This window comes from Euprymna scolopes, chromosome 22 (assembly GCF_053919585.1).
Source record: "Euprymna scolopes isolate OS-2025 chromosome 22, ASM5391958v1, whole genome shotgun sequence".
NCBI lineage: Eukaryota > Metazoa > Mollusca > Cephalopoda > Sepiida > Sepiolidae > Euprymna > Euprymna scolopes.
Genome location: NC_136503.1, coordinates 37901823 through 37920957, shown reverse-complemented (window position 1 = coordinate 37920957; position 19135 = coordinate 37901823). Strand labels below are relative to the sequence as shown.

Genomic DNA, 19135 nt, shown 5'->3' with positions numbered 1-19135 from the left:
TTCATTTAGTTTTAGGCACTGATAGAGAGTAAGGGAACGATAAAGCACAGCTCTAGGAATGCAACAAATGTTATTTTTACATAAAATGTTTTATTTGTACTTTAAAGTAATTATCTAAAATTGTTACGTTTTATGTGTGCTAGCAGGCCACCTGGCATTGCCCAATCATAAAATATGCATAAATATTATATTAATGCAAATTTTTAATTTATTATAAACAGAAGTAGCATAGGTATTAAACGTGATGTTAAATTCCTTTTTAAAAAAATGAAGTAAAAAAAAAAAAAGAATAATAATAAAAACGGAAAAAAACTGAGACATGTATGCGAGTAATGTTTTTTCTAAACAGTTCATTTCTTATAAGTAAAAAAAAAAAATACTCTGGCTGAGATCAGAACCAAAACCAGTAAATAGTGAGTCAAGTACGATAATCATTAGACTAGCTTGCCACGATCTTTTAAAAAGTGTTTTCAAACCTACTTATTCTTAACATAAGGAAGTTATGTTTGACGAACGCGTGTGCACAGTCGAGAAACAGTTGACCAACAGATAAAAATCTGATGACCTCAAAGTACCAATTTTTTTAATTTTGACCCTTTAGCAGCCCCCCCCCCTTTTTTTCCCCCGGATGAAAATGGATTAAAAAAATTTCTATATGTCTAAATACCGTATATACAAAATTTCAAGTCTGTAGATAAAAAATCTGTTGAGGTTGAGAAGTGTCCTCACGTACACATTCTCACTTTTTATATATATAATTTTTTTTTTTTTTTTTTTTTTTTTTTTTACTGAGATGTAATGGCTGACAGTGAATTAGGGGCCAGATGTATAGGGATTTATGCTGGGAGGTATTTATTCACATTACATTTTTTGCATATTGGTAGTTAGAGAAACAGCAGTAGTTGCATTAATACAGCTTTTTATATGAAAACAAGAAACAGGACAACTGATTTCTTTTTGTCTAAATTGTCATTCAATCTGTGATCCATGCTTGTTTAAAACCCCAACAGTGGATAGATCCAGTTTTGCTTCCTCTGTTGTTCCTTGTTCCTGCTAAGTGACTAATCACTAGGGCTATGACAACAGAATATTCTTATCATTGTTTTGACTCTTAAATATATATATCTAACAGTTAATCAACCGAGAACCACATCACTCATAAAAAGCATATAAGATATCAACAGATTCACACTGAATGAATGAAAGCATGGATCACAGAAGGATAAAAACTTAATAAAAGATAGGTTATATTGTAAGTCAGTTTCTAAAAGCAGTTTAATGCATTCCAGCATAATGATGATCATTGTATCGTATGAATCTGAAGATTCTATTGTTGGCATTGATTTACCCAATATTTTTATAGTCAAAATTCTTTCTAGATATCAGGTACTTACAAGTAGTGACCACAAGAAGGTTGCCAACATCAAAAGTGAAAGTGATTTTTTATTTATTTATTTATACGCTGAGTTAATCAAACTCTGAAGTTTCGACCAACTCTTTCCAGTATATCGATGGGTATGTTGGCAACTGTTCGATGAATGTTGCTTTTCAGCTGAATCCAAGTGCTAGGATGATCGTTGTAAACAATTGATTTCAGCTATCCCCATAAAAATAATCACATGGTGATAAATCAGAGGACTGTGGTGGCCAATGTAGACCACCCTTCAAGGAGATGAAATGTCCTGGGAAATTCTGCCGCAAAACAGTCATTGATGCGTGCGCTGTGTGTTCCTGAAAAATAAAAAAATAATGCACATTAAGAACCAAACTTTTAAGCCCCACCTTTTCAAATAAGTCCGTCTCTACCATCCTTGGAGCAGCCATCGCTTTCGGGCGTCAAATTTAAATAAGCAAGTTGCTCTGCCCCACCCTGTACTCGCAGGTAACATACTGTCATCTTCAATTGTTATCACTTTTATATGCATTTTATATTTTGTATACTTTAAATTCCGTTTTTGTTGAATGGTCACTGCTTTCCCTTTTTGGTATGTTAAATAGTTGTAATACTTATGAGGCGGTACGCTTCCTATCTCTTCACTTCCTGTACTTTGTTCCACCTTTCGTCTCTTTTCACTTCTTTACCTCCATGATCACATGGACCTCAGTAAAAGCTGTAGTGTTCCACTGATGAATTCTTAACTTTATCTATAAAGCTATCTTGTCGGAATAATTTCCCCCACTTTTTATCTGTGCTTAAACCTAAACGTAGATTCCATGCACAAAGCTTCTTTCATAGAACTGAACGCCTGTGGAACTCTGCTCCATTTTCCTGCTTTCCAACTGACTATAATATGGTCGTCTTCCAAGTCCAATGTGAACAAGTTTTTGATGAGTAATCCAAATTTCCAATACCAACGATTATTACATTTTCCCCTTGACCACTGTAAACTCATTAACCTTTATCCTCGAGTGGCCTCTGGGCCTTGATAAGCGGTGACTTTATTGTAAAAAAAACAAAACAAATAGCCTTTACACTGACAAATCTTTGTTTCTGATTAGCCAATTTTCATTTATTATCGCTGTACTATGTTGTTGACACTGTAATACTTTGCTAGAATTTATTTTTAATCTATATATTAACATATTAAGTAGTCACCCCCACAAAAAAAAAAAAAAACTAATTCAACAAGAGGAATAACTGGTTTTTAATTGAATGTGCACAGTTGTCTCCTTTATAGCTAATTTTTTTTCTGTATGAGTTTAAAAAAAACTAGACATCATTTAGTCTATATTATTGCATATAAGCTAAAACAAACTGCACATTCATCTCTTCTAGATTTAACATTGCCGAGAATAGTGTCACCTTCAGGTCAGTCATTAACATTCATCACCACATAGCGTTCAATGTGTGTGTTTGATAGATTAGTTTCATCAGTCGGAAATGTTTCCGTCTGATGAAGTAAGCCATAAATCTGACCAAAATCATTCGTAACGAATTTATGTGAGCAGCATAGTTTGAGATATATATAATTGGTGGTGGGTGTTTGAAATTCCCGATTCCAATACAATTTCTGATTCTTTTAAAATCTCTTAATATATAGTTGTAAAGTTTTTATTTTTAAGTTTTTTTTTTTTTTTTTTTTTTCAGGTTACCTTAAAAATCGATGTATACATTTTCACAAGTGTAAAATTAAGCTCTAAACAAAACAGAAGCAATAAAAGGAATCGTTTTTGGCATCGGAAAATAGGCACTGATTTTTCCGGTACCCCTAAAATTCTGATTTTTCCGATATCCGACTCCAATGAATCCTCAACAAATTTATGTAGAGGTTGTCTACTAAGCCAGAGCTTGGCACTTTATTGCCCATCATTCCTTGATGCAGTGGTTAGAGTACTTGGAAAAATAACGATTGTAAAAGTGACCTTCTCCTGAAGGTTTAAGGTTCAATTCTCAATATGGGCAACCGAAAAATACAATTATGAATTACTTAAGACCTCTATCTAGTCATGGCTGACAGAACGAGAGCATGCTACCCTTGTGAAGTAAATAAAAGGTTCCGTTCGAAATTCCATCCAAATTCGTGAGTTCAACAGAAACATTCCAGAGTTTGATTAGATATGCTTGAAGAAGGTCGGAAGTTAGACTGAAACGTTGTGAAACTGGCACAGATGAGAACGGTAGTCTGAAGAATCCAAATAATAAAAATTTTCCAGAATAGTAATGAAATGTTAATCTGAGGCCCTGATATCAGCTCCTGTTTAGTTATATGATATCAAGAAACAATATTTCTGCTGAATGATACATTGTATACACATAATTAAATACAAATTGCTAATTTACTTATAGCTTGAAGGAAATTATAGATTCATTTTCCAACTGTACGTGATCACACCCTTGAAAGTATTTTGTGGATTGATTGCTTTATACTTGCTTCTTAGAGCGTCCAAGGCTATATCAGTGTTACACCCCCCCCCTTTGAGTGGGTACTTCTGCTAGTCTTCTAATGATAAAATTTTTAAATTTGATTTTATATGCAACCGAAGTTTGACCTTTTAAAACCTGATAATTGTTGTGCAAAGTGCAAATCTTTAAAATAAGATAAAACTTGGATTTATTTACACTTGCCATAATGATATGACAAAATATATTGCCTTGCGTGAACTTCATGCCTACAAATTATTATCATAAAATTCCCCCAACAAAGCCGAAAAGAAATATTTCTATTGTGTGAGCGTTTGATATGTCAACATTTAGAAAAGATCAAACAATACTTATTGTAAATAATATGTTGATAATGAACTAGTGAGGAGATTATTTTCTTTTTTTTTCTCTCTCTCTTTTTTTTTAAATTTTCTTTTTTTTTATTTTCATTTTTATTTTCTTTATTTTTTTTTATACTCATGTTCACCCCAAACAAGACATAATGCCACATACATGTAAAGGGCTAGTATTTAGGACTCTTGAGTTGGAAGCCATGTTTTAGTTTCAGAAAAGTTTCCGATTGGTAGTTATTCTATACAAATCCTGGAGATGACAAATTCTCAGACAGCTGTTCTGTACAGGTTCCAGACTTTTTCTTGTTGACAGAAAAATATGTGCAAGGTTGCTAAAAAAAGGTTTAATTTTTATGGAGCAATTCTGGTTTCTGATTGGTTGATAGCAGAACGTGAATTAATTTGATTCATCAGTTTCTATCAGCAAATAGAATCTCTCAACTGTTAGGGACCATACCCCATTACGAGTCAAAAATATTGTAACAGGGACCATGCCTAAGAAAAATTAATAAGATATTTTCACAAAATTTTAGTAGATGTAACCTCTTCAAGTGAATATTTTTAAACACTGGAATCTTTCTGTTGAACTCAAGTGAATCTGTATGGAATTTCGAACAGAACCCTTTATTTAATCCATGGGAGTAGCATGTTCTTGTTCCATCAGCCACAGCTGGGTAAAAGTCCTAAGTAATTTGAAATTGTATTTTGAGTATTGTCCATGGTGAGGATTGAACCTTCAACCGCCAGAAAAGTATAACTTACAACTGGATTTTACCAAGTATTTGATCCACTTGCGGGCCCAATCATGGCTGACAGAACAAGAGCATGCTACCTTTGTGGACTAAGTAATGGTTCGGTAGCAGTATCAGAATTTTTGTAGGAATTTTTGACACCCCTAACACGAAACTGCGAATACAATATAAAAATCTCGTAATTTCTCTGTTAAAAGTGGGTTATTTATTTTCTTTATGGATTATACTTCCAAAATAAACTATTACAGTTGTTTTAAAAGTAATAAAAATATTTTTATTTTTTTTTTAAACAGTAATGAATTTTCCGAACTCAATATTTTTAAATTTTTAAACTCAATATTTTTAAATTTTTAAATTTTAAAAATCTATCAAAATTTTTCTATTGATTCTATTTTTACGATATTTTCAGGGTCAATGTGAAATTTTATGTTCTTTCCAATAAACCGAATATAATATTTTAGACAAACGTTTTTTTTTTTTTTATTCACGGTTCCCCCCCCCCCCCCCAGTGTCTATTACAAAGAAAATACTTAATTTAGTCCCGGATAAGTACATAATTATTTACTCACAAATTGAAGAGAAAAGGTCAATACATAATATATTCAAATTTAAAAAAAAACGGACATCGTGTTCTTGTAGAATTTTACCTGTAAAGTTTGAAGTTTAAAACCTTTTTTTAAACCACGTTATTTGTTTTTTCTTTTTTCTTTTTTTTTTTTTTAATGGAACCTTGGTCCTTGCTCCTTTAATTGAAAAAAAAATTAGGGCTTGAATTACATTTTTCGAGGAGTTATAAGCTTGGAAAGACAGGGGGTCGAATAATTCACGCCTCCAATTTTGTAAATGTCTAATAATAATTAATTTCGACTCGGATAAGTACATAATTATTTACTCACAAATTGAAGAGAAAAGGTCAATACATAATATATTCAAATTTAAAAAAAAACGGACATCGTGTTCTCGTCGAATTTTACCTGTAAAGTCCGAAGTTTAAAACCTTTTTAAAAAAAAAACACGTTTTTTTTTTTTTTTTTTTTTTTTTTTTTTAATGAAATCTTGGTCCTTGCTCCTTTAATTGAAAAAAAAAATTAGGGCTTGAATTGCATTTTTCGAGGAGTTATAAGCTTGGAAAGATGGGGTGGAATTATTCGCTATTTTCACAAAAAATTCTGATACTGCTAATTCGGTTCAAAATGCTGTGCAGAAAAATTCCCAAGTTCGATAAGATACACCTGAAGAAAGTCAGGTTACATCAACCAAAACATTATGAAAATAACACTCAAGATGAGAACAGTAGTCCAATAATTTCAACTGGCGGGACCTGTGGAAATTCCACGGCGGACTCATTCATATGTAATATATTGATGTTGGCATTCTGTAGATGTTCAGGATAAATGGAGACGCTCTGATATTATTGTAGCTCTTTTGTGAAAACTGCAGAAGTATTTATGTAAGCTAGCAGGGACGCCCGGCATAGCCCAGTCGTGAAGTATGCTTAAATATATTTTGATTCTTGCAGATTTTGTATATATTATTATATTATATAATATCGATATTTTGTATATATTATTATTATTATATAATATCGATTTATATATATATATATATATATATATTATAAAGTTGCGTATGAAAAAAAATGTGTGTGTATATATATATATATATATATATATATATATATATATAAAACTTGAGTTCCTTCAGCTATAACCGAAACTAAAACTTATGAAGAATTCTTGATAAAAAGCAAAATAAATTACTGGAGTGCCATCAGTTATAACCAAAACTTATGAAGACTTCTTGGTAAATTTATTTATTACAAGAAATGGAAGTCCGTAGCAATTAAACGACAGTCACTTGGGTGTAAGCATGACACAAAATAACACACGCTATCCTATTAATATATAGATTAGACAAATTTTCAATCGTCATCTAAAAAATTCAGAAACCTAAACCTGGTTCTAACCTTCCCCTCCTCCAGCATCACTGGTATTATAATGAAAGGATGTTGATTTATTTATCTTTTTTGGTTGATGAGCCTGTCAAACTTTTCCTCTACAATTATGAGGATTCACATTAACAAGCATTGTCACTATTTGTCTTGGCTTTATATCGCTGAAATAGTTTACTTATACTGTTTGTTTTTGTTTGGACGAGTTATTGAAAACTTGCAAAATTTTGCTGAAGATCGTAAACAAGTTGCAAAAGTATTTCTAAAAGTAAAGCCTCCTAAGTTTTTTAACTCCAAAAGTTGAATAGCTACGAAGACGGGGGTGGTACCATTAAAATGAGCGACCTTTTGTGCTTAAGAATTTATTTTTCTACATAGTCACCACCATTCTCGGTGCATTTTTGCCAGGAATTCAGTCACGCATCTCTGCTTCTGATGCACGTCTATGGCACAGGTTACTTTCTTAATCTCATACCGTCAGTATTTGCAACAGTGAGGTGAAACTTTCAGGTCATGAATGCATAAGTTCAGTCATCATAACAATGCAATTTGAATTCCTCTCTGATCAATTCAAGCGGAAAAAAATAGGAGGCATTACTTTTATAATGACCCTAAAAAAAAAGTGATTTTCTCTCCTATCTTGTAGAGTGGAAATTCTGTTCTTTGTGCAGTCATTTGATAGCAACAAGTGTTAATAAAAGTCGTAATAGCTGTTCCTCTGGAGCCGAATTGAATGTTTCTGTTCAGCTCACTAGTGCATATCGTTCTTGGCTTGTTCCATATAACTGCCAGGCCGTCAGTTCACGTAATTCTTTATAACAGTTCTATGAATCTATAAATATCACTCAGTCGTTAGATGATTACAGTTCTATTGTAGGTCGATCCATTTTGTTTTTCTTTAATGTAGGACTTGTTCAGCTGGCCACAAAATACTTCCTTTCATAGTGCGATATTTTTTTTTTTCTGTAACTCAACAGATTGCTTCATGAGCCTTAACTACTGTTGGTCTACAACTGGTTTCATTTCAGTGCTATGAAATTGTAAAATAATTTTTGGTGGTGGATCCCCCCATCCACCACCAAAAATTATGGAATTTCGTGTGGTTTCAGTTTGCGTGGTTCGTGCAATGTTCTTTCTATATTTTTTTTGTTCTATTTCTGTGTTTGGTCGACATTATGTTATGTTGGTTAATTTCAATCATTTTCATCACCGATGTGCATTGTATGGCGCCAATACTTTTTGTGATTCCAATTTATCCTAGCCTTTTTTTTTTCTGGGGTATGAGAAGGTGCTTCTTAGAATTTCTACAGTTATAGGAATCAAAGTAATTTTCTTCATATTCTATATTTCTTTCAGTTCTCTGGTAAGTTCCGTGTATTAAGGTTTTTTTTTTTTTTTTCTGCCTCCTTTGATCTACTGAGATGATAGAATCTATGATTTTACAGGATTTTTCCTTATTGATTGTTATCATATCTAGTCTCCTTACTTGGATAAGTTTGTTCATTTGTCCTTCCATAATTTTTGCTTATTGGTTTGTTTTATATTAAAGCATATCAACCTATTCGGAACATTTGGTGCTGAATCCAGTCATTTTGGTAAACAAAATACTTTAATGTTTCCGAATGATACGGACTCTAAATTAGTTGTAAAAAAAAAAAAAAAAAAAAAAAGTAACAAAAACATTTGTTTTCACCATTTACTAATAACCTCCATTGTGCAGATTACACCTGAAGGAGGTCTGAGGTTACATCAGCTGAAACGTGAAGATAACCAAGATGAGAACAGTAGTCTGAACGATCCAAATAATAAAAAAGGTGCTTCTATATTATAATAAAGAAAAAAATATTGAATTTCAAGTGAAATTGTACCAACGTAATTGTCATGTCGAAAATAGTAGCATATCCAAAAATTACAGAAAATGATTGGTAGAAAAATAATTATTAATGAAAAACTGTTTTTGTTAAAGTTAAGATGAGGAACAACATTTGTCCCGACATTTTGAATTGCGTTCATTCTCTGACATAAGCAACAGAACTTAATTATCTCCCTTGGTTACTTATTTTTGATTTTAGTGAACAAAACAGTGATTTCACTTTATTTTACATTTTTTTTTTTTTTCATTAATAATTATTTTTCTACCTCATTGTTTTTTTCGTAAGTTTTGGATATGTTACTATTTGAGACCTAATTTTTTTTTCTTTTTTTTTTTCTTAAAGTTCTTACCTTTTTAATATTTATACACGCTTTCTTTGTTTTATTTTACAGCATATCAACCCTTAAAAGTTTGTAGAAATTACACTCTTCGATTCTGTTGTAAATATGAGTTTCTTTTTAAATAGTCAAATATTTTACCTGGGCTTATGTGGAGAAGTACCTCTCTCTCTCTGTTTCTTTGTAATATATTTTAAGTGTGTTTTAGATTCAGACAATTTGTTACTGCATGATGTTAGTGTATAGGCCTCCTGGCATGGTATGTAAAATGGAGCCCTTCCCCTCCTAAAGGATGTTGAGAATGACATTTGTCTTCTATATTGAGTATTGATACTATCACTTGTTCTTTTCTGGTCATTTTAGTAAGATAATCATTATTTTCTTCACTTTGTTGTTTTATTGTATATAATTTCTTGTTGATGCAAGAGTTCCGCATTTTCTGTTGTTTATTTATTTGATACTAGCGGGGGTGGCCGGTGTTGCCCGGGTGTGTTGGTCGTGTAGTAAGGAACCCTGAAAAAAAAGTGGTAGTAGTAGTGGGGGGATCAAAACAACAGTAGGCAGCCCAGGTGGAAAGAGATGTTTTGAAAAAAAAGTTGTGGCAGGCAGGCTTGAACCCATAATGCCAAGGAGAAAAAAAGGTTTAAAAAAAATGTGACATCTTAGCTGATGTCTCCATGGCGCGACCGGAAGTCCTGAACATTGAAATTAAGCGTAGTCAACCCAACTGAGACGATGAGTTTATGAAAATGTTGACACAAAAACCTACCTCTCCTTGTAAAAAAAAAACAAAAAAAAACTGCCCAGTAGGGGGTGAAGGAATAAATGTTTTTGGCCAATTTTTCGATATTTGTTGTCTGAAAGATCAAGCTTGAAAACGATACCGATCTGGTCAGGATCTGTCACGTGTGTGGAAAGTTTTTGGCAGACACACACACATTTTACCTTTTATATATTAGATTTGTTAAATTTGTGACCGTGTGTTCCAATTCTTGTATTTGTTTTGCTACCTGGTTAGCTCTGATTTCCATGTTCACCAATATGGTTATTTTAATCCTGTTTAATATTTTTGTTAATATTTTTTTTCCAGTATAGTTAATACTTTCTGTCTGTAACGATGACGTGTTTTTTTTGTTGTTTTTGTTTTTTCTCCACTGGTTTCAACTAAATCTAGTGCCGAGTCAATGGTTGACACTTCTGCATTATAAATGAATGCTTTGTCGGGGCGGTGGGGGGGCTCATCTGAATAATTTATCTTTGTTACAAACTATTGCGCATGCAACTCTGTTCCCAGCTTTGGATCAATCTGTATATATTTCCATATAGCTTTGGAATCAATCTTCATGGAATGTTCTAAAAGATCTTATAATTTTTTTATTTATTTATTACTGCTGGTTCCAATTTGTAGCTGTACCATTTGTTTTCACACTAAGATACAGGGTGCCTTTCCTCTAGCATTTAGAATGACCTATTTTATGAATTTTAGTAAGTTTTTGCAGATTTTATTATGCTGAATCTGTATCTTCTACAACCCAAAAGCAAAAAGTAAAACCTCCTTCATCCCACCCCAGAATACGCGCAACTACTTTTACACTACTTTAACCAAATATGATTTCAGAAATGTTTTCAACAAACGCACTAACACTGGTAGTACCCCTAAAATACAAGCAGGATTATATACACTATTCCATGTAGCAATTAAGAATATCTATATTGGTGATACCCAGCACCTCCTCGAGAAAAGAATGTACAAACATAACAGATCTATGAAACTATGTGGAACCAGAAATATTTTGTACATACATGTTAATTTTTAACTACAAATTTAATTTCCATTAGAATTCAGTAATTAAATTCATGCACAATGCCAAAATGTTTATTAGAATGGTCTTCATAATTTACTGTATATACATTGCTTTGGCACCTCCTCCTCCTATTTGTAACTACCTTATTTTCCTATTTTCCATAACAACCAGCAGGTTTCCACTACCATCCTGCTGTTCACACACACATTTCCCATCCTAACTCTCTCTCTCACTATACTATCTTCTGTCGTGGTGCTACCTAAAATACACCAGACATTGATGTTATTGTCTTTTCCTTTCCCTTTGCAAAACTCAACCATGTTCTGCAAAGCGAAAAACAATTTTTCTCTACAGAACAACTAAATCAAAACATCATGAATAGTGAAAGACATAACTTGAAGCATAAAAACTTTATTTCAAAATTCCATGCAATCGGCAGTAACCTAAAAAGGGTTGATATGCCACAAAACAACCAAACCAAACCTTTTATTCCCATTCTCCACTACTCCCTGTCCACATTACCAACAAATTCGCAGCAGAAGTTTTTAACTAATAATTTCATGTTGAAACACCACAGCTCCTCCTACTCTTTTTATACCCACTCTAACGTTTTCTCCTACCTTTCTAATTTGCATTTTGAACTCCTTACTCCTACAACATTTGGATGTATAAATATTTATTTCATCGTATTTTTGATAAAGCCGTGATTTAGAGTGAAACATTGAAGCAAATTATGCCTGTCCCTCCACTTGTACATATTTTATCATTTCCCATGCCTATTTAAAAAAAAAAAAAAAAACGAGATCCACTCATTGCCACAGATTGAAATATGCAAGTAATTGAAAATTATCTGTTACCACTGTGTGCTAAAGGTTGATGCAATTCTCTAGGTAGCTGCTAAAAACAGTCTTATCCTGCCTTGACAGAGTACAAAATAGACTTCGTGGCTTAGTGGGGGATGCCCTTTTCTCTACCCTGCAACCTCTCTCCCTCAGAAGAGACGTTGCGAGCCTATCCTTGTTTTATCGTTATTTCCGTGGCAGGTGCTCGTCTGAACTCCAATCTCTGGTCCCCCCCCTCGCCAATCTTTCACGAAAAACACCCGTCTAGCTGAATCCACTGTGAAAAATTTCCCCCACTCTTTATCTGTGCCTAGATCAAAATGTGGATTCCATGAACAAAGCTTCTTTCTTAGAACTGCACGCCTGTGGAACTCTGTTCCGTCTGCCTGCTTCCCACCTAACTACAACTTGGATGTCTTCAAGTCCAACGTAAACAAATTCCGAAGTAAACACTTCATTAAATCTCCACACTAACGTACTGTACTTGCAATAACCCTTATCCCTGAGTGGCTTCCGGGCCTTGATAAGTGGTGACCTCCATGTAAAAAAAAAAAAAAAAAAAAAAAAAAAAAAAAAAAAAAAAAAGGTTTACATTTTACCCATCTCAAAATGAATTATTCAAAATTCGAATAATAAGACATCATAAACAATTCAATATTAGTCATTAACATAAACTAATATATATGTATAATCACATTGAAACATTGATTCTTGTTAGATCGCTGAAGTTAAGCACTGTTAACTGCAAAAATTTAACATCATCTTCTCCGACAGGGATATACAAGTGACTGGGGAACACTTGTGAATTTGATATTCCCATGAAACTTCTTTTTCGGCGTAAGTTGGTTCAAGCTGCCTCTTTGGTACGATCAACTTAAGTGATGCTTTATTTCAAAGATATTTTGCTGACAACTATTTTTTTTATTGTAAAAAAAATTTTTTAAAATAAATTTACTTTGTTACAATCAATTTGTGAAAATATTCATTTTATTTATTTAAAAAAAAATGTTTACTTGACATTTTAAAGTATTTTTAACGCAAGATGGTAGGTAAGTAATATTAGACTTTGTTTTATCTAAATGTTCAGTCTTTTTTTTTTTTTTTTTTTTTTTTTAATTCACCCCCAACCAAGACATATTGCAGTGCTTCTGCATTTGCCGACTCACAATTTCCACAAAATCGGCTCTGGCTTGCTTGGCATCTGACGGAAATAACCGTAAAATGTTGTCTAAGCATTCCTCAATTTTTAACGAACGCACTGTCTGTTTTTACCTAATACAAATCTATAAGGCTACTTTTTTTTATAAATTGGAAGAAATAAATTAATTTTAATTGTGCAGGTTAGGGTTGGGTTAAATACATGCTTGTAATTTTATTCATATGTTTTTCTGGTTTATCATAATTTTCTCGTAGTGGTTTAATGTTTTGTGATCGGCCACTTCCAGTTATTTCCGTCAGTGGTTGAGCACACTTGAGAAACTTTGTGGAAACTGCAGATCGGTAAATGCACAAGTACCCATATTGCTACTGAAATGTAAAGGGACTACTGTGATTCGGGGCTAGAGTTATAGAGGATATCCTAAGTTGTCTTGCAAGACGTCTGTTTGTTTACATTTCATTTAAATTTCTGTGTTTTGGTGCAGTTGGGGAATACTAAAGGCAAACACTCTGAAGAAAGAAGCTATTAAACTAGAAAATTGTCTGACATTATTCTACAACGTAGGTATAAGATTTTGCTGCTAGTCATAGGTATGAATGTTGAGGCGCTACAAGTGTAAGTTTAACTGAAATTTTGCGATATCATTTCGGAATAGTGCTATGCTATTCACAAACTGAACATCCAAATGTGTCTGACCAAAATTAACCCGACCTTGAGACTTGCAACTTTGTTTGTACATACAATCCACTACCATAAACCCTTACACGCTTTTTTGGCTTACCATTATCAGAATATCTGTGGCATGACCTATGTTTTCTTGACCTATTTTCAGACATTTTTGTAACACTATTGCTAAAAAAAAGTCTACACAGGTGGCTTAAATAGCATTGTATCATGCAAACATATGCTACTGCTTGTTGTAGATTATAAATGTTTATGCACTAGCTGAAATACCTGTCATATGAAGGATGTTTTAGTATTGAAATGCTCTTCGACAAGTGCCAATGGTCAGACCTCAAAATAACTCGAGAACAGAACACCATGACCAAAATTGTAAGGCTTACTGAGGTTATGGTTATGTAAGTAGCTAGAAAAAGCTGAAGTAAAAGACTGCCAGAGACAATAAAGTCAAAACACTAAAAACAAAACTGTAAAACAAAAATATATTTCTCGTAAGTGTAATTATATGAAAAAAACATTTATTTATTTTTTTTTCAAATAAATATTTGCAAAAAACAACTGTAAAAAAAAAACAAAAAAAAAACATTTTTCTTTGAACAAGAAAAGTGTTATAACAATTTGGAGAGGGTGGCTTTTCTTTATTTCAAAAGTTTTTCTCTTAATATGTTTTCACTAAATCTTGGTTTGGTGGGGGGGGGTAATCTTTTTTTTTTTTTTTTATTCATACAGAAAAAAGAAAAGCCCACCCCCTCCAAAAACAAAAAGTTAACAAAAACGTTGTTAAAATACTTAATTTTCTTTTTCATAGAAAACAAAATTCAGTTTTTACTCTTTTCATGTTTTTGATTAAAAAAAAAAAAAAAAAAAAAAAAAATTCTTGTTGCAATGACTTATGATTTCGTTGAAACTTGACAACAGATTGCTGATTAGCTAAATCGCATCAGCATCTTTCAGCTACTTCCATAACCTGCTGGAAGATGCTGATGCGAAGTTGAATCTGGTTCTGGATAAACACCAAATTTTAATTTTGTGGAACGAAGTTTTCCATCCTCACTCGCCATGGAAAGTAAAATAATTGATTTGTACTCAAATTTTGCGAATTCATATATACATCATATCACAGTTTAACAATAGTTTTCCATACTGACATGTGTTGGACAGCTTTTAGAAATTAACTTCCAAACTAACTTATCTCTGACCAGGTCTTTCTTTATCCCAATTCTCTTAAATCCAGCCTTATTACTTCGTTTTCTTGGCCTTCCCCTGCCAACTAGTCCTTCTACCTCAATTGTTCTACATCTATTAACGCTATAAATCTTATCCATTCTTTCAATGTGTATATGTATCATTCAAATTGCATAGAAATTTTAAAAGAAAAAAAAAAATTTTCCGTGGGAGTCTCATCCTCGCTCAGACCTTTCATAAGAAAAGCTATCTAAAATCTGTGTATGAAGGAGACAGAACTGCAACAGTACAACAAACACTCGTCTAGCTACAACCGCTGTCAATTGCCCCGAATGCAAATTTTATGAACAAAATTTATTTTCTAGAACTGCATGCCTTTGGAACTCTATATTGCAGGGCTGCTTTTCAGTTGACTACAACATGGTCATTTTTAAGCCTAATGTAAACAAGTTATTGCTGAGTCATCTTAAATAATCGAATTCTACCCAATTTCCACCAATACGGATCATTATGATATTGTACAAAGAGAGGAGCTTTTTTTTTTTTTTTTTTTTTTGCACGAGTGTTAGAAGCACAAACTTTACTGTTTTTTTTTTTTTATTTTATTCTGAAATAGTGTTTGAATCAATCAACGTAACTTTTAGCTACAATTTTGCAAAATACATTGCAATTTTCATTTGATTAATTTTCAAGTCTTAGCAATATAACCTGAAATTTTTAGGGTTTTTTTTTATTTCATATGATTTAAAGAATTAAATTATTGCGGCAAAATCTAAACAAATAGATGGGTCTATGAAAAATTTAATCCATAGAAAAATCGTATTATTTGGATTCATTGGACTACTGTTCTCATCATGAATGTTATTTTCACAATGTTTCAGTCGATGTAACCTTCGACCTTTTTCAGGTGTGTCTTGTTGAACTTGGGAATGTTTCTGTCGAACGCTCAAGATGAGAACAGTAGTCTGATGAATCCAAATAATACGAATAACCAAACCTCATCTCAAAAATTCAGAAACGTCATATCAATTCGGTACGGACCTAAAATAATACAAAAATGGACCAAAAAGTTGTGAAAATCAAACTCCAGATGAGAACAGTAGTCCGATAAATCCAAATAATATGAATACCCAATCCTCATCTCAAAAATTCAGAAACGCCATAGAAAAATATTTTCTGCTCCTCTAATCTAACCAGCGATGCATATCTATGAATTGGTAATCAGCAGGAGCACTGGAAACTTTTTATTAATTTGATTATTAATAAAGTTTGCATTGGGCAATGCGTTGGTACACAGCTGTGACACATTTCAACTTTTATCTGTCTTCTACTTTAACTGCTACTAAAATTTTAGTACATTTTTATAAATTTTTAATCATTTTTAAACATTTATTTAAAAAGATTTATAATATTTCAGGAAATTTTTTTATCAGTCAATTTCAGGTTTAGTTTATATAAAAAAAAATTATTTTAATTTAAAAAAAACAAAACAAAAACAAAATGGCAATGCCGGGTAGGAATAGTTAATAACTTGTCTGCGCCAATATTTGTTTGTATTTATAAAAGTCAATATATTCTCTCCATTAAAGAGAGAGACCTTACTTGGCCTATATTGTAGCCATGAAGTTCTGTATCTAAGTTATATTTCCTTTTAGTCTGTCTGTTCCACTTTTTCTCTGAAAGTCTGAACGTACTGGGCCAATCTGACTGAAATTTTTTATGAGCCTTTATGATGAGGTGCAGCAAACAACATTATGATGTCTGCTCGATGCACAACTAAGGATTAGTATTTAATGCAATCGGACAAAGCCAAACTCTTTTCCAAGAACTTTGCAGCTAATTCTACCCTTTGCGATCAAGGCCGCCAACCACCAATATTTCCTCCTGTATTAGAAAACATGCTATGTGATATACAAATATCTGTACGTGATGTTGCCAAGCTAATCAAAACCTTGATTCCAGTAAAGCAACCGGCCCTGACGGTATTCCAATTATAGTACTCAAGACTTCAACCAGAACTAGCGCCTATCCTTACAAAGCTGTTTAAACGTTGTCTTAAGGAGAATTGCTTCCTATCACCCTGGAAAATCTCATCAGTATGCCCCGTATTCAAGAATTCACGTGATCGTTCATCTCCCTCTCAGTACAGGCCAATAAGTCTCCTGAGCGTCATGAGTAAGTTTCTGGAAGCTGTGATAAATAGAGAAATAATCAACCATCTCGGCAAAAATAACCTTCTTAGTGACACACAATATGGTTTCCCTCTTGCTAGATCTACAGCAGATGTGCTTATAGTTATATCGCGTAGGATTAGCGAATCTCTCAACGGAGGCTACCTTTTTAGGGCAATTGCTCTTGACATATCAAAGGCCTTTGATAGGGTATGGCATAAAGGTTTACTTCACAAGATCTCCAGCTATGGTATAACTGGAAATGTCTTCTCAATTATTACATCATTTCTCTCTGATAGGCTCATAAGAGTAGTAGTTGATGGGCAAAAATCAGAAGCTCACAGTATTAATACTGGAGTCCCTCAGGGGTCCATCCTGGTCCCAACTCTTTTTCTGATTTACATTAATGATCTTCCAAATCACATCCTTACATCATTTGTAGACATTTTTGCTGATGATACTAGCATCTATGGTAGCATATCTAAGACAGTAAACGACCAAGTTCTCTCCGATTCTCTCTCCTTTAATCATGATCACGTACAATGGGGAAAGGAGTGGTTGGTTACTTTTAATGCATCTAAAACCAAGCTTCTCTCTTTACATCATCAACGTTCTGATCCCCATCTGGCATCAATTAAAATGAATGGCTCTCGTCTTGGGGAGGCCTCAAGTTTTGACAAGCTTCTGGGCTTGACCTTTACTCCTGATTTTAAATGGAACACGTACATCAAATCTGTTGCCAAGGCTGCTGGAAAAATGGTCGGATCCTTCTATCGATCCAGTAGATATCTCACTGCTGATGCAATTCTCTATGTATATAAGAGCCAGATATGTCCAAAGATGGAATACTGTTGCCACATCTGGGCAGGAACTGCTAGAAAAGACTTGTCCTGCCTTGATAGAGTTCAAAATAGACTTGGTGGCCTCGTGGGAGATGTCCTTTTCTCTTCGCTGCAACCTCTATCTCACAGAAGAGATGTTGCGAGTTTCTCTGCTTTATTGTTATTTTCATGGCAAGTGCTCGGCCGAGCTCCATTCTATGGTCCCCCTTCGCCAAACTTTCACAAGAAACACCTGTCTAGCAGAAAACACTATCAATAATTCCCCCCACTCTTTATCTGTGCCTAAACCTAAACGTAAAATCCATGAGCACAGCTTCTTTCTTAGAATTGCACGCCTATGGAATTGTCTTCCGTTTTTCTGCTTTCCAGCTGACTACAATATGGTTGTCTTCAAGTCTAACATAAACAAGTTTTTGATGAGCCGTTCCATATAAGTTAACACATTTACCAAATTTCCATTACTAACAATTACTACATTGTCCAATTTCTACTGTACACTCTTTAACCCTTATCCTCGAGTGGCCTCTTGGCCTTGATAAGTGGTGATGCCTATGTTAAAAAAAAAGAGAAAAAAAAAGTGAACACAAATTTAACCATGTTCATTCACCAATTTGGCATAAAGCTCTAATTCTAAGTCAACAAGCTGCAACTTTCTGACGGGCTAAAAATTCTCGTCTTTGATAAAATTTTAACTTCAAACTTTTCCAAATTTAATGTAGGCATCTGATGTTCTTTAATAAGTCACCATCATGTAAAGTTTCACCCTAATCAGATAAATATTTTTTTATTAACGTTTCCTATGGTTTAAACCCCAAGGCTGCTTCATACAATATGGAGAAGTAAATACCATGATAAGACTTTGGCCCACCCTTACATTATAAAGCGGAGATATGCAGTCTCACAACTGACTTATGTTTTTGTTTGATTGTATAATCAAGTTATCTTCATTTGATCTTATATCGTCTATAAATGGAGCTCTGACGAATTTCAGTTTAGGATTACATGTATGCAAGGTTTGAAGTGCGATGAGATTTAAAAACAAAAATTATATACAAGTTAAAATTGGCTCAGCATTTAAATAAACAACCACTAATTAATGACAAAGATTTTTATAAAAATAGGGTGGCACTTTTTTCTTCTGTAATATCGTTATGAATTAATAAATTTTTTTTTTAAGAAAGCCAAACAATATGAGATTTTTTTTTTCTTCTTCAAAAAAGATATGAAGCAAGCTTTCGCCCCGAACTGGGCTTTATCAAGTCATTTCTTTTTATTAATCATTTTTTTTTTTTTTTTTTTTTTTTTGGAGATGTAAAAATCC

General features: G+C 33.2%; 1 protein-coding gene across 2 annotated transcripts in view; it reads left to right on the top strand.

Moving 5' to 3' along the window:
• LOC145243981 (calcium-regulated heat-stable protein 1-like) overlaps positions 1-19135 on the top strand; it is a 93453-nt gene that overhangs the window by 29600 nt on the left and 44718 nt on the right. Inside the window, exon 1 of one of the 2 annotated variants that reach the window (XM_080107121.1) lies at positions 9184-9231. The exons of the other annotated variant lie outside the window; for it this stretch is intronic. The gene's annotated coding sequence lies outside the window, so the exon portion shown is untranslated. Of the gene's footprint in view, positions 1-9183; positions 9232-19135 lie in introns of those variants that run through there. 2 annotated transcript variants of the gene reach the window in all.